Source organism: Rhinoderma darwinii, chromosome 2, assembly GCF_050947455.1.
Source record: "Rhinoderma darwinii isolate aRhiDar2 chromosome 2, aRhiDar2.hap1, whole genome shotgun sequence".
NCBI lineage: Eukaryota > Metazoa > Chordata > Amphibia > Anura > Rhinodermatidae > Rhinoderma > Rhinoderma darwinii.
In genome coordinates, this window is record NC_134688.1 from 402,602,615 (window position 1) to 402,616,721 (window position 14,107).

Consider the following 14,107-nt stretch of genomic DNA (forward strand, 5'->3'; position numbering starts at 1 on the left):
ACAAAGTCGCGAGCATACAATTTTCTAAAATATTTGGGTATGATGAAGCACTGTAACTAAGGGGCCTAGGCCAACTCCTGAAAAACAACCCCACAGCATTATCCTTCCTCCAACAAACTTTACAGTTGGCACAATGCAGTCAGGCAGGTAACGTTCTCCTGGCATTCACCAAACCAAGACTCATACATCAGACTGCCAGATAGTGAAGGTGCTCCACAGAACACATTTTCTCTGCTCCGGAGTCCAGTGACTGCGAGCTTTACACCACTCCAACCGATGCTTGGTGATGTAAGGCTTGCATTCAGCTGTTCGGCCATGGAAACCCATGCCATAAAGCTCCCGGCGCACAGTATTTGAGCTGATGTTAATGCCAGAGGTTTGGAACAATGCATTGACTGCGTCAGCAGAGCCCTGTCGACTTTTATGCACTATGCGCCTCAGCATTCAGTGACCCCCGCTTTGTAACTACTGGTCTGCCACTTTGTGGCTGAGTTGCTGTGGTGGCTTCCACTTTGGAATAATATCACTCACAGTGATCGTGGAATATCTAGGAGTAAAGAAATTTCATAAGCTGACTTGTTACAACGGTGGCATTCTATTAAAGTACTACTCTCAAATTCAGTGATCTCTTTCGAATGACCCATTCTTTCACAAATGTTTGTACAGGCGACTGCATGGCTAGGTGCTTGATTTTATACACCTGTGGCAATGGGACTGTATAAAAAACATGAATTCAATAAGAGGGGTGTCCCAATACTTTTGTGCATCTAGTGTATCATTATAGCGCTCTGCTGCTTTAGGTAGTTCCTATGTCAGGTATTTAATCGGGGTCACTTATTTTAGCGATCAAAATAAAAGTTATATATTATCATTCACATTAGTACTATTTTGAGTAGAGAGGTAATCAGGTTGTATTTTTACCATTTGGCAATATGTATTGAACTTATAACTATATTTACTGAATGCTGATAGCTGGCGTAAAATGGGATATGAGCACACAAGGCTTTTTTGGTTTGCGTCTCATGGCGCTTTTTTGAGAAAGCGACATGTGATGCCAAATGGTCCGTCAGTAAAGTCTTGTGTGTTAACATCCCATTTTGTTATTACATGGGATTGTACTGTTTGACACTGAGAATAGATGTTGATCAGCATTTGTGGAATAACTCAAGCACTGACAAAGATTCCAAAAGTGTACATAAGTAGCGCTGGATTACCTCTTTGATATATACTTTTGTTTGGAGCTCATAAATAACTGTTTACAAGACCTTGTTGGCAAGTTGTATCCTGAAGAAAAAAAAACATAAGTAATGTCCGCGGCCGCGGACCACTGACATTATTCGCCTGCCAACGGCTGCGACCGCTGACCCACTAGCTCATGCCAGAGTCTCCTTCCTCAGAGATGCCGGCATACTGTACTGACCTTGGCTGCTGCTATAGTGTGCTTCGGGCCTTAAAGGGCCAGCACACGCAACAGGAAAATCTCCCCCATCGTATCCCAGCAAACCAGGAACTATTAAAATAACTCTGCCCTCTTCGTCCTTGCCTGAGTTTTGTTGTGTCTGCCCATGTTTGTCATTGCAAATGGACCCTTAGATGTATCCAGTATTCCTGTTTCCAATCATTTTGTTCGTTCCAGTGCGAAAACTAGTGTCGGAGTCTAAAGTGTCATCTGTGCCAAGTGCCATCTGTGTCAAGTACCATCTGTGCCAAGTGTCATCTGTCTCAAGTGTCTGCTATGTCACGTGTCTGCTACGCCAAGTGTCTGCCATGCCAAGTGTCTGCCACGCCGAGTGTCTGCCACGCCAAGTGTCTGCCAAATCTTCTACCCAGGTACTCTTGTCCTAAAGACTATTGATTTTTGTTTGGCCAGCTGCTACTCCGCTATGGCGGAGTGGTCTAGTGGGTCATACCCCATGACCGTGACAGTATGCTCAGCCCATGGATCACTGGTCAACCCAAATCCGCGATCCAGCTGATGCAAGTGGTCATGTGTGACTGTCGAGCATGCCAAGATCAGCTTCTACAGGCTGTAAACTCTGTACTTTATTGTTTGGATCGTCCTTCTGTCCCTCCTCTGGCTACTACTGCTGCTCCACCACCTGCTATCCTTCCTGCCTGTCCTGGGTCTGCAATCTCATTTCCTCTACCTCCTTGCTACGACGGGGATCCTAAGACTAGTAGAGGTTTCATTAACCAGTGTATGATCCACTTCAAGCTACGTGCCTGTCTCTTCCCCTCTGATGAGGCCAAGGTCACTTTTATTATTTCTCTCCTCTCTGGCAAAACCCTGGCATGGGCGAACCCCATCTTGGAATGTGAGGGTCCAGAATTCTATGATTTGCCATTGTTTTGAGAGACCTTCCATACAGTGTTCGAGGAACTGTATCGAACATCCTCTGCAGCTGCCTTGCTGCTGACTCTCAATCAAGGAGAAATAACTGTAGGGGAGTACGCCAATTCCTTCCGTAAACTGGCAGCGGAGCTAGCCTGGAATAATGAGGCTCGAGTGACAACTTTCTTGCAGGGACTATCTCCACGTATAAAAGATGAATTGACATTGACAGCTCGAGAGCTTCCCTCTACTTTGGATGCCTTGATACCGCTAGAAACCCGGATCGATATGAGGATCCAAGCACGCACTTCTGGAGTTCGCCAGGAGAAGAGATTTTGTCAGTTGGCACCTAAGTTTTAAACACCTCTTCTGCCTTCTCCTGTTGTACCCCTGGATGAGCCAATGCAGATAGACAGACTCAGACTGTCCAAGCAAGAGCGGCAACGCAAACATTCTTCTGGATTGTTTCTATACTGTGGTCACAAGGGACATTTTGTGCGCCAATGCCCTCTAAAACCAGGAAATCTCCAGCAACCATGATTAATTGGAGAGACAACTCTAGTTGAATCTACCCCTGCTACTAAATTCTCTCCCAGACTGTTTATTCTCGTGTCAATTGTCACCAGTGAAGGATTGCACGGTGTGCCTGCTTACTTGGATTCCGGATGCGGCTGCAAATTTTATCCAGCAGAACCTGGTAGTCCACTTGGCCACTGTCCCTCTGGAGAAACCTCTGCTGGTTGCTTCAGTTGATGGACAGCCCTACCGGACCCTATTCTGTCTATCACAAAGCCACTGAGACTACAGATAGGAGTCCTCCATTCTGAACTAATAGCCTTCTTCGTCTTAACCAAAGCTATTAACCTCCTCTTTGTGGGATTGCCATGGCTTCGCCAACATGCTCCAGTCCTCTATTGGAATTCTGGAGAGGTCCTCCAGTGGGGACCCCGATGCTTTCAACGCTGTCTGTCTCAGGTTCGACGTGTCGTGTCTCCTCTGCCTCAATATCCCTCTGGACTACCTTCATAATACTGTATGCTGGTTACACAGATGTTTTTATCAAAAAGGAGGCAGAAATCCTTCCTCCTCATCGTCCTTGTTACGGTCCTACCGAGCTGCTTCCTGAAGCCTCTCCCCCTCGCAGACTGGTTTACCCTCTCTCCTTGCCGGAAACCCAGGCCATGTCGGAGTATGTCAGGGATAACCTAGAGAGGGGGTTCATCAGGAAGCCTACTTCTCCAGCTAGAGCTGGATTCTTCTTTGTGGAGAAAAAGGATGGATCACTTCGACCACGCATTGACTACCGTGGGTTAAACCAAATCACGATGAAGAACAAATACTCCTTGCCACTTATCTCCGAGCTCTTTGACAGGATTCATGGAGCCGAGGTGTTCACTAAGCTGGATCTACGCGGGGCCTGTAACCTGAGCCGTATCCACAAGGGTGATGAATGGAAAACCAAATGTAACACCCGAGATGGTCACTACTGTGTCGTGGTGTATCTGGATGACATCTTGATCTACTCAACTGATCTGATGATGCATCGGAAGCATGTACGCCAAGTCTTGTTCTGGTTAATAGGGAATAACGAATACGCGAAACTCGAAAAGTGCATATTTGAAAAAAAATCTTTGCCCTTCCTGGGGTATAATATTTCTGATCGTGGTCGAAGAAAGTCCTCAACACATCATTGATCCCTCTAGTATTATTGCCGTAAACCCTCTACAGATCATGGACATTCCTCCTGGGAAAATTGTTGTCCGTTATGCTGCCAGGAAAAGAATTCTCCACTGGGGGCATAATTCAAATGTCTGGGCACTCTGGTGTCTGTATACTCGGGACTTTATTGCTCGTCACTACTGGTGGCCCACGCTACCCAAAAATGTTGTAGACTATGTTTATTCCTGTACAAACTGTGCCCAAAATAAGGATGCCCAATCTAAACTTGCAGGCCTGCTCGTAGCTCTGCCAGTTCCTGATACCCCCTGGCAACAACGCTATGGACTTTGTTACTAACCTTAATCCTTCTGCTGGATGTACTACTGTTTGGGTCGTGGTGGACCGCTTCTCCAAGATGGCATATTTCGTCCCTTTAACTGGTATTCCCTCTGATCCTTGTCTGTAAAGTTTGTTTTTCCTACACATCTATCATCTGCATGGCCTCTCCCTCCATATAGTGTCAGATTGGGGTGTACAATTCACATCTAAGTTTTGGAAAATCCTGTGCGGACTTTTGGATGTGAAATTGGACTTTTTTTCCCGCTTATCACCTGCAGTCTAACGGCCAAGTTGAAAGGATCAACCAGGTGCTTGAAAATTATCTTCGTCATTTTATTTCAGCTCAACAAGACAATTGGTTACAGCTTCTGCCATGGGCCGAATTCTCTTACAACAATCATACAAGTGAGTCTACTGCCTCTTCTCCGTTCTTCATTGTGTACAGTCAACATCCACATATTCTTCCTGTGCCAGCTATGTCTCAAGTGCCTGCAGCCAATTCTTCATTCGGAAGTTTCCCTCACACCTGGCAGCAAACTAAGGCCGCGATCGAGGTTGATACCGAGCTTCAGGAGGCTTTATTTCAGCGTGTCCTCTGAGCTCAATTGTTCTGGCACGAAATGCTGACATACCAGTAGCCCAGAGGAATACGATGCTATTCAGTGATACATGGAAGGTTTGGGGCAAGTGTACCTCTATATATGGAATTTCACCCCACATTACTAGGTTTTCCATAATAGGAGAGCATCCTGCATTAGTGACTACTATACCTAAAAGAGTCGTTATAAAGTAGCAACAATGTGGGTTGAAATCTTTAATTCAAGTGATTCATAGAGAAAATGTAATGATTTACACTTTCCGTAAAATGCTAGATGAATTTCCAATCTCAAATAAACACTATATTATTACCAGTGGAGACACTTAATGTGTCAGCTTTGTAGAGACCATCTAAGGCTTCGTTCACATCTGCTTTGGGGTCCCATTCTGACGTTCTGTCGGAGGTTTCCGTCAGAACGGGACCCTGAGCAGACACAAACTGACACCGACGGAAACCAGAGATTTCCGTTGCCATCACCATTAATTTCAAAGGGGATGGAGCCGGTGCCTGTGGTTTCCGTTTGTCTCTTTTGTGCACTGGACCCGTCGTTTTGCCGGAAGCAATAGAGAAGCAATAGCGTAATCGACTACGCTATTGCTTCCGGCAAAACGATGGGTCCGGTGCACAACAGACACAAACGGAAACCATGGACACCGGATCCGTCACCATTAAAATCAATGGTGATGGAGGTTTCCGTTGGTGTCAGTTTGTGTCTGCTCAGGGTCCCGTTCAGATGGAAACCTCAGACGGAACGTCAGAATGGGACCCCAACACAGATGTGAACGAAGTCTTAGGGCCTGTTCACATCACGGTTCATTTCCGTTCCGGGGTTCCGTCGGAGGTTTCCGTCGGGTGAGCCCCGCAACGGAAAGTGAAAGTAAAAGCACAGCTTCCGTTTCAGTCACCATTGATCTCAATGGTGACGGAAACATCGCTAATGCTTTCCGTTCGTCACCATTCCGGCAGGTTTCCAGTTTTTCGACGGAATCAATAGCGGAGTTCTCAAAGCTGGACTATGGCATTCTCTATGGAAGTGTCCACGGATTCAGATAGTCTGGAACCAAGTAGTCTCATTTATTAATACTGTAGTAGATAAGTCCTTAGTTATGAATCCATAGACTCTCATCTACAATACTGACTTAGGGTATGTGCACACAACAACGCCATATACGTCTGAAATTACGGAGCTGTTTTCAGGAGAAAAGTGCACACGTTTTTCGCAGCGTCTTTTACGGACGTAGTTGGAGCTGGTTTTCATTGGAGTCAATGAAAAACGTCTCCAATTACGTCCCAAGAAGAGTCCTGCACCTCTTTGCCGCGGGCGTAATTTTACGAGCCGTCTTCTGAAAGGCGACGCGTAAAATGACAGCTCGTCTGCACAGAACATCGTTAGACCCATTGCAAGCAATGGGCAGATGTTTGCCGACGTATTGGAGCCGTCATTTCAGACGTAATTCGAGGCGTAAAACGCCTCCATTACGTCTGAAAAGTGGTCGTGTGAACATACCCTTAGAGTCAAACGAAATAGAAATAAAGAGCATTATTATGCTATTAATATTGACAGCAGAAAAAACTATTTTGAATGCTTGGTTAAAACCCCACAAACCGGCCTATAATGAGTTCTTTTTTTTTTTTTTATTCTTTATTTTCATGACCGAAAAGGTCAATTTTGTAAAACATATGGGGTACAGAATTACATAAAAGTACAGAAAACATACAGAAAATATAAATGCGACGTACATATACATATACAGTGCTATTATGAAAGCAAACACTCCCATATAAGGGAGTATTCTGCATGACTCCAAGCCACCTACGAATAGGTCTGGTTCAGATAGCCGCATAGGAGGACAAAGAACAAAAGGAAAGTCATTTAGAAAAGGCAGCAGAGGAGGGTGGGGAGCAGGTTAGAGTATGTGGGGTGTCCCACCAAGACATCCCTCGGAACAAAGCGCGCTATTCGGGCTGCCGAGAAATACTCAGCTCTCGTATAATGTCTTTATAGGAGTCTGAATCCTGAAAAGCAATCCAAGGAGTCCAAGTTTGGCTAAACTTGGTGTGTGAGTCATAAATGATGGAGGTCAGATCCTCCATGTGCATAAGGTCGTTGACCCTTGAAACCCAGAGGGACAAGGTAGGTGGAGAGGAATCCTTCCATCATAGTGGGATGCAATGACGTGCTGCCATCACTAAATAGTGAAGCAGGGAGCGTTTGTATACATTCACCGGAACGTCGCAGTGATGGAGAAGGAAGAGGGCCGCGTCCAAGGTTATGCCGGTGTCTGTGACCTCAATTATCACCTGTTTAACGCCTTCCCAGAATGAGGTAAGAAGAGTACATGACCAAAAGGTGTGGAAGAGTGTACCATTCTCCCGCCCACATCTCCAGCACATAGGGGATGCTGTAGGGAAGATGCGGTGTAAACGGGCCGGGGTCCTATACCAGCGAGAAAGCAATTTGAAGCTAGCTTCTTGATAACGTGAACTGATCGAGGTGTTGTAGGCCAGAGTAAGGATACACTTGCTTTGTATGATAGAGAAGGAGATATCCAAATCAGACTCCCATTCAGAAAGATAGTCAGGGTGGGGGGGGGGGGGGGGTAGGTCAGGGGGGTCCATAAGAAGTTTGTAAATTGTGGACAACATGTGCCGGGCCAGGTCAGATCCAGCACACAGGTCCTCCAAGGGGGTCCTGTCTGTTTGATAGGAAGCGGGGGGCGAAATAGAGGAGAAAAAGTTGAAGGGATCTCCAGTGTCCTAATGGTGGGAGGTCAGGTACCTGAGCCATGTCTGAGATAGAGAGCCAATCAGTGCCTCTCAGAAACTGAACTGCTCTAAACTTCCCCGAAGTCCACCAGGAACGAAAGACTGGATCAGTCATATCGGTGGAAAAGGAGGGGTTTCCCAAAATGGGATACATTGGGGAATGTAATGGGAGGAAGGATGTTCTTACTGAGGCAAGGGAGCAGCATAGTAGCGTTGGACCAATATTTTCGTGTTGACGGAGGTGTTTGACTTGGCTATGGTGTGGCCATTTGATGGCCGTAAGGGGCGCCGAGGAGGAACTTTGCTCCAGGCCCACCCAAGGTTTAAAGACCGCATGTCTGCACCAATCAACTACACGCGAAAGATGGGATGCAATGTAGTAGGATCGGACGTCAGGAAGTGCCAGCCCTCCCGATTCCTTAGATCGACATAAAAGTGAGCGGGAGGTCTACCACTCCAAACGAAAGATATCTGAAGAGAGTTGACCTCCCCGAAGAATTGCATTGGAATAGCTATGGGAAAGGTCTGGAATAGATAAAGCCTTGGAAGCACGTTCATTTTTAAGATAGTGCATCGTCCCATTTATGTAAAAGTGCCTTTTGACCACCTGGCGCAGTCTAACCTAATGTCAGCAAGGAGGGGAGGAAAGTTCAATTGGAAAAGATCTTTCAGGTCAGCTGGAATGCGAACACCAAGATACTTTAGGGCTACCGGGTTCCACTTAAAGCTAAAAGAATGTTCCAGGGTCATGAGGAGATGGGAGGGAAGGGAAATGTTCAGTGTTTCCGATTTAGAAAAGTTTATCTTGAAATTGGACAATTTGGAGAAATGTTGGAATTCCTGCATGAGGTTGGGAAGGGAGACGGTCGGGTTAGTCAAAAAGAACAGTAAGTCATCAGCATACGCTGCCACCTTATTGACTGTGGCATCCGTCTCCAGTGTCGTAATGTCAGGATTTGCTCGGACGTGACGGAGAAATGGTTCCAGAGTCAGCACAAAGATCAAGGGGGACAGGGAGCAACCCTGCCTGGTTCCATTATGAATAGAGAACCCTTCCGAGAGGATTCCGTTCACAAGGACTCTAGCAGATGGGCAGGAATATAGAGACATTATCCAGCCCATCATGTGGGATCGGAGGCCAAGACGGAGAAGGGTTTCTTCCATGAAAGTCCAATTGACTCTGTCAAATGCTTTTTCAGCGTCTGGACAGGAGCATGTGTGGTGTATTGGATATCTTAGCTTTATGAATAAGGTTGATAGCTTTAGTCGTATTGTCCCATGCTTCTCTGCCCAACATAAAACCCGCCTGGTCCGCGTGAACGACACCCCCAAGCAACGGGACCAGACGTACAGCCAGAATCTTTGCAAACAATTTTACGTCTGTGTTAAGGAGGGAAATTGGTCTGTAGCTTGCACACTGTGAGGGGTCTTTCCCGGGCTTGGGAATCACTGCGATATGCGCCCATAGAGCATCCCGGGGGGGGGGGGGGGGTAGGAGATGAGGTGGAAAAGGAGTTGAAGGAGGCCAGAAAATGCGGACTCAGAGCTTCTAAGAATTTTTTATAATATGAGAGCGTGAATCCATCAGGACCGGGTGCTTTTCCCGATCGGGAATGTCTTACAGCGTAGGACAGTTCTTGCAAGGTAATTGGCTCTTCCAGATCCGTGAGATTATCGTCCGATAGAGGGGGAATGCCGGAGTCTGCAATGTAAGCTTTGATATTTGACCGGAATTCTCTGGATAGCGTGGACGGGTTGGTTGAGTCCGCACCATACAGAGAAGCGTAAAAATCCCGAAATGTCGAGGCTATATCCAGAGGGAGATGGACACCGGTTCGAGAGGAGGACATAATAAAGGGTATGTAAGCTTGGGCCTGTTGAATGCACAGTGCTCTGGCAACCGATTTACTACATTTGTTGCCATATTCATAAAAGTGGCGTTTACATCTGGAAAGCGTGGCTTTGGCCTTGGACATCAGAAGGGTTCGAAGTTCCTCCCTTTTTTGGAGGCGTGCTATCCGACAATCCGGATCTCGGGAGCGTTTATGTGAGATCTCAAGGAGTTCAATCTCCGATAGTAGGCGGGCAGTGGCTGCGGCACGTTCCCTCTTCAACCGAACGCCGTGTTTGATAAATGTACCCCGGACCACACACTTGTGGGCCCCCCAAACGATACGTGGGTTAGTGGTTGCAGTGGCATTAGTTACAAAATAGTCATCTATTGAACGTTATATCAGAAACAACTACCGAATCGGTGAGAAGAGAAGTATTCAATTTCCACTGAGACTGACGGATGAGAGGGGAGTGTAGCAAAAGGGTCAGGGTGGTGAGGGCGTGGTCCGAGAAGGAGATCGTATCAATGTCGGCAGATCGTAGAGTGGAGAGAGTGGTGTTTGATAAAAAAAAGAGGTCAATTCGTGAGTAAGTATCATGAACTGTGGAATAGAAAGAGAAATCCTTATCTGTCGGGTGTAGGAACCGCCTGGTGTCCACCAATTGGTGATCGTGAAAGGACCGCATAATACGGCGAAGTTGGGACAACGAGAACAACGACGACCCAGTGGACGTATCCATAGTAAGATCCAGCGCGAGATTAAAGTCCCTGCCCAGGACTATGGTATCCTCCCCAAACTCCTCCAGGGCATCCAGAAAGCGAATAAAGGCCGTACCCTGGCCTGCGTTGGGCAGGTACAAAGAGGCGAAGGTGTATACTTGAGAATCAGCAGAGCCCTTGAGTAAAAGCATTCGCCCCATATCATCACTGCGAGACTCCTGGAATTCCCAAGGGAGGGATCTTGAGATCAGAATACTTGTCCCCCTGGATTTCGGGTCCGGTGAGAAACTATGGTAAGCATGAGGAAACCACGAGTTGGACAACTTAAAAGGCTTCTGCTTACACAGATGGGTTTCCTGAAGAAACGCAACCTGTAAGTGCCTACTCTTTAACATGTTGAAGAGGATGGATCGCTTTCCAGGGCTGTGTAAACCCTTGACATTCAGCGAGCCTATCTTCAGATCCACCTGTATATGTTGCGCCATATCCGCAGTGGAATGAGGGTGGGAAGGATGGTGAAAGAAAGCGAACTAAAGACGGAAATAGAGTAAGTAGGGAGAAGAAAAAAAAAAAAAAGAAGAGAGAGAAATAAGACACACAAGAAAAAGGCCCACGGGCTGACTCCTCAAAGGTACCAAACCTGTGGAGAAAGGGTGTTAAATTTACAGGGACTAGGAAAACCAAGCACAACAGTCAATCAGTAAACCAATTATTCCGCCAAACACTTGTAGAACCCATTTCTGCATCCCAGTTCCTGGTGGGATGATGTATGTTATATGTGTCCTTCTAATAAGAGGGCTGAGCATCATATCAGCCTGCCCTAAGTATTAGGACACCAGTGTCTAAATGAGCAACCAGAAGAGGTCTCCATGACCGCCAGGCGGAAACAGATCGATCCGCATAACGGACATAGGAGCCCGCATCATATCTAACAATAAGCGCATTAATATCAACAGCATTAGGCCTCATTTACACGAGCGTGAGCGTTTTGCACACGCCAAAAAACGCAGCGTTTGGCGTGCGCAAAAGGCACTTGACAGCTCCGTGTGTCATCAGTGTATGATGCGCGGCTGCGTGATTTTCGCGCAGCCTCCATCATAGAGATGAGGCTAGGCGACGTCAGGAAATAGTCACTGTCCAGGGTGCTGAAAGAGTTAACTGATCGGCAGTAACTCTTTCAGCACCCTCGACAGTGAATTCCGATCACAATATACACCAACCTGTGAATAAAAAAAAGACGTTCATACTTACCAAGAACTTCCTGCTTCCTCCAGTCCGGTCTCCCGGCCGTTGCCTTGGTGACGTGTCCCTCTCTTGACATCCGGCCCCACCTCCCTGGATGACGCGGCAGTCCATGTGACCGCTGCAGCCTGTGCTTGGCCTGTGATTGGCTGCAGCTGTCACTTGGACTGAATTGTCATCCCGGGAGGTCAGACTGGAGGAAGAAGCCGGGAGTTATCGGTAAGTCAGAACTTCTTTTTTTTTTCCACACGTTCATGTATATTGTGATCGGAAGTCACTGTCCTTGGTGCTGAAACAGTTTAACTCTTTCAGCACCGTGGACAGTGACTGTCTCCTGACGTCGCGTACCGGAAAAATTTTTGCCGAGTTCGCCCGAACCCGGTGAAGTTTGGTTCGCTCATCTCTAATTTGACACTCCGTTTGGATGTTTGTAAACAGAAAAGCACGTGGTGCTTTTCTGTTTACATTCATCCTTTTGACAGCTCTTGCGCGAATCACGCAGTTCGCACGGAAGTGCTTCCGTGCGGCATGCGTGGTTTTCACGCACCCATTGACTTCAATGGGTGCATGATGCGCGAAAAACGCACGATTATAGAACATGTCGTGAGTTTTACGCAACGCACTCGCGCTGCGCAAAATTCACGCATTGTCTGCACTGCCCCATAGAGTAATATAGGTGCGTACGACACGCGTGAAAAGCACGCGCGTCGCACGCACGTATATTACGCTCGTGTAAATGAGGCCTTAGTCTGTAAGTGAGAAATAGAGCAGCCCCCGAGCAGCTCAACCTGATAATTCCCCACCATTTCAATACCCTGAGATGTATGTAAAAAAAAAAGCCCTTTAGTAACACAGTATGGGGGGGTGATGAGAGAGTAAGGGGCGGTATGGAAGGGGAAATGGGGGGAGAGAGATTGATGAGGGGGGAGGTAAGGGTTTGGATGAGAAGGAGCGTCAGGAGAGGGAAGGTAAAAAAAAAGTAGCAGATACATGACCTCGAGGTGGAATGCTAAGACTAATAGATGTACATGTGTCGCTATAAAGAATGCAGTGAGGCTAACTAACTCAGTGCAACAGTTGTTCTGACAAAATATATTAACTAAGTGTTTGGATAAGTTTCATCACACGGTCATATTGTTATGTATACTCCCTAATATGTGGAGCAAGGCGTTAACTGTAAGGCGGGATTCACACGACCGGGTCGCGTCCGAGCCCGAGTGCCGGCCGGTAAAATCGGCCATTCTGCCCGGCCGGTTTGCATAAAGTTATGCATCCGTGCCGGGCCGGGCAGATCCGGACAGTGACATCATCGGCAACTCCTGAAGGGGAATCCCCATGTGTTCGGGGATTCCGCTTCTGGAGTTTCCCCTGATGTCACTGCCCAGATATGGACAGAGACATCAAGCGCTCTGTCCAGGAGCGGAATCCCCGAACACACGGGGATTCCGCTCCTTCAAGGAGCTAAGTGCGGCTAGCACATAGCAGAGCGGGGAGATACCTCCCCGCTCTGCTATAGTGGCGTCGCTGTAGTAGTAGCAGCTGCTAGCGGCGCCATCAAAGGTGTCGCCGGGCCAGGGCGCTTTTAAAACAAGCAGGGGAAGGGAGCCAGCGCAGCGCTCCCTCCACCTGCTGTACACCCCGGCCCTGCCACACCGTGTACAGCGATGCCAATCGTCAGAATGGCATCAACTCCTCCTCCTCACATGCACTCTGCGCTGTGAGGAGGAGGAGATAGAGCGCAAGAGCCGGAAAACCCGGCCGTCACTCGGGACACATCCCGGTGATGGCCGGGTATTACCCGGCCCCATAGACTTCTATGGGAGCCGGGCGGCCGGGTATCCGGGCGAAAATAGAGCATGTCTTATTTTTTGACGGGCGGTTTTCCCGGCCGTCAAAAAATCGGCCGTGTGAATAGCCCCATTAGGAGTCTATTATTCCTAATGCAGCCGGGTGCCGGCCGATTTATGAACGGCCGGCACCCGGCCGGGAAACCCTGCCGTGTGAATGAGGCCTAAGAAAACAAAAACATGTAAACAGGACATAACATATAGAGTCAATGTGGAGTCAGGGTTCCAGTCGACTGTGCAGAAGAAGGTACTAGCTCGTATTTCCAAAATTATGCCTCAGGTGAGACCCTCTGGGACAGATCCACTAGCGGTATATGTCTCGCCCCCGGGAGGGACCTGCTGATGAAAGGCTGGCTGGATCGTCTGGGGCGGCGTCTTTGAGGTTATTCGACTCTCTCCAGAGCAAACAAGTCAGGAACTGGAAAAGGGTCAATTTGTAGAAAGCGAAACAGGCCTTCAAGATCCGAAAAATGGCGTTAAAGGGAAGAAGCCTGAGTCTTTCTTGACAACCACATGGAACGGGTATCCCCATCGATAAGTAGCGCCCGCGGCTTTAATTGTTTCCAGTAAAGGATGAAAAAGCCGTCTCATATATAATGTTCGTGGCGAGACATCTGGGTATAATGTAACTGTGCTACCATCAATGACCATAGGCCCAGATACACTATTGTTCAAATGTTTGGGGTCACCCAGACAATTTTGTGTTTTCCATGAAAACTCACACTTATATTTATCAAATGAGTTGCAAAATGACTAGAAAATATAGTCAA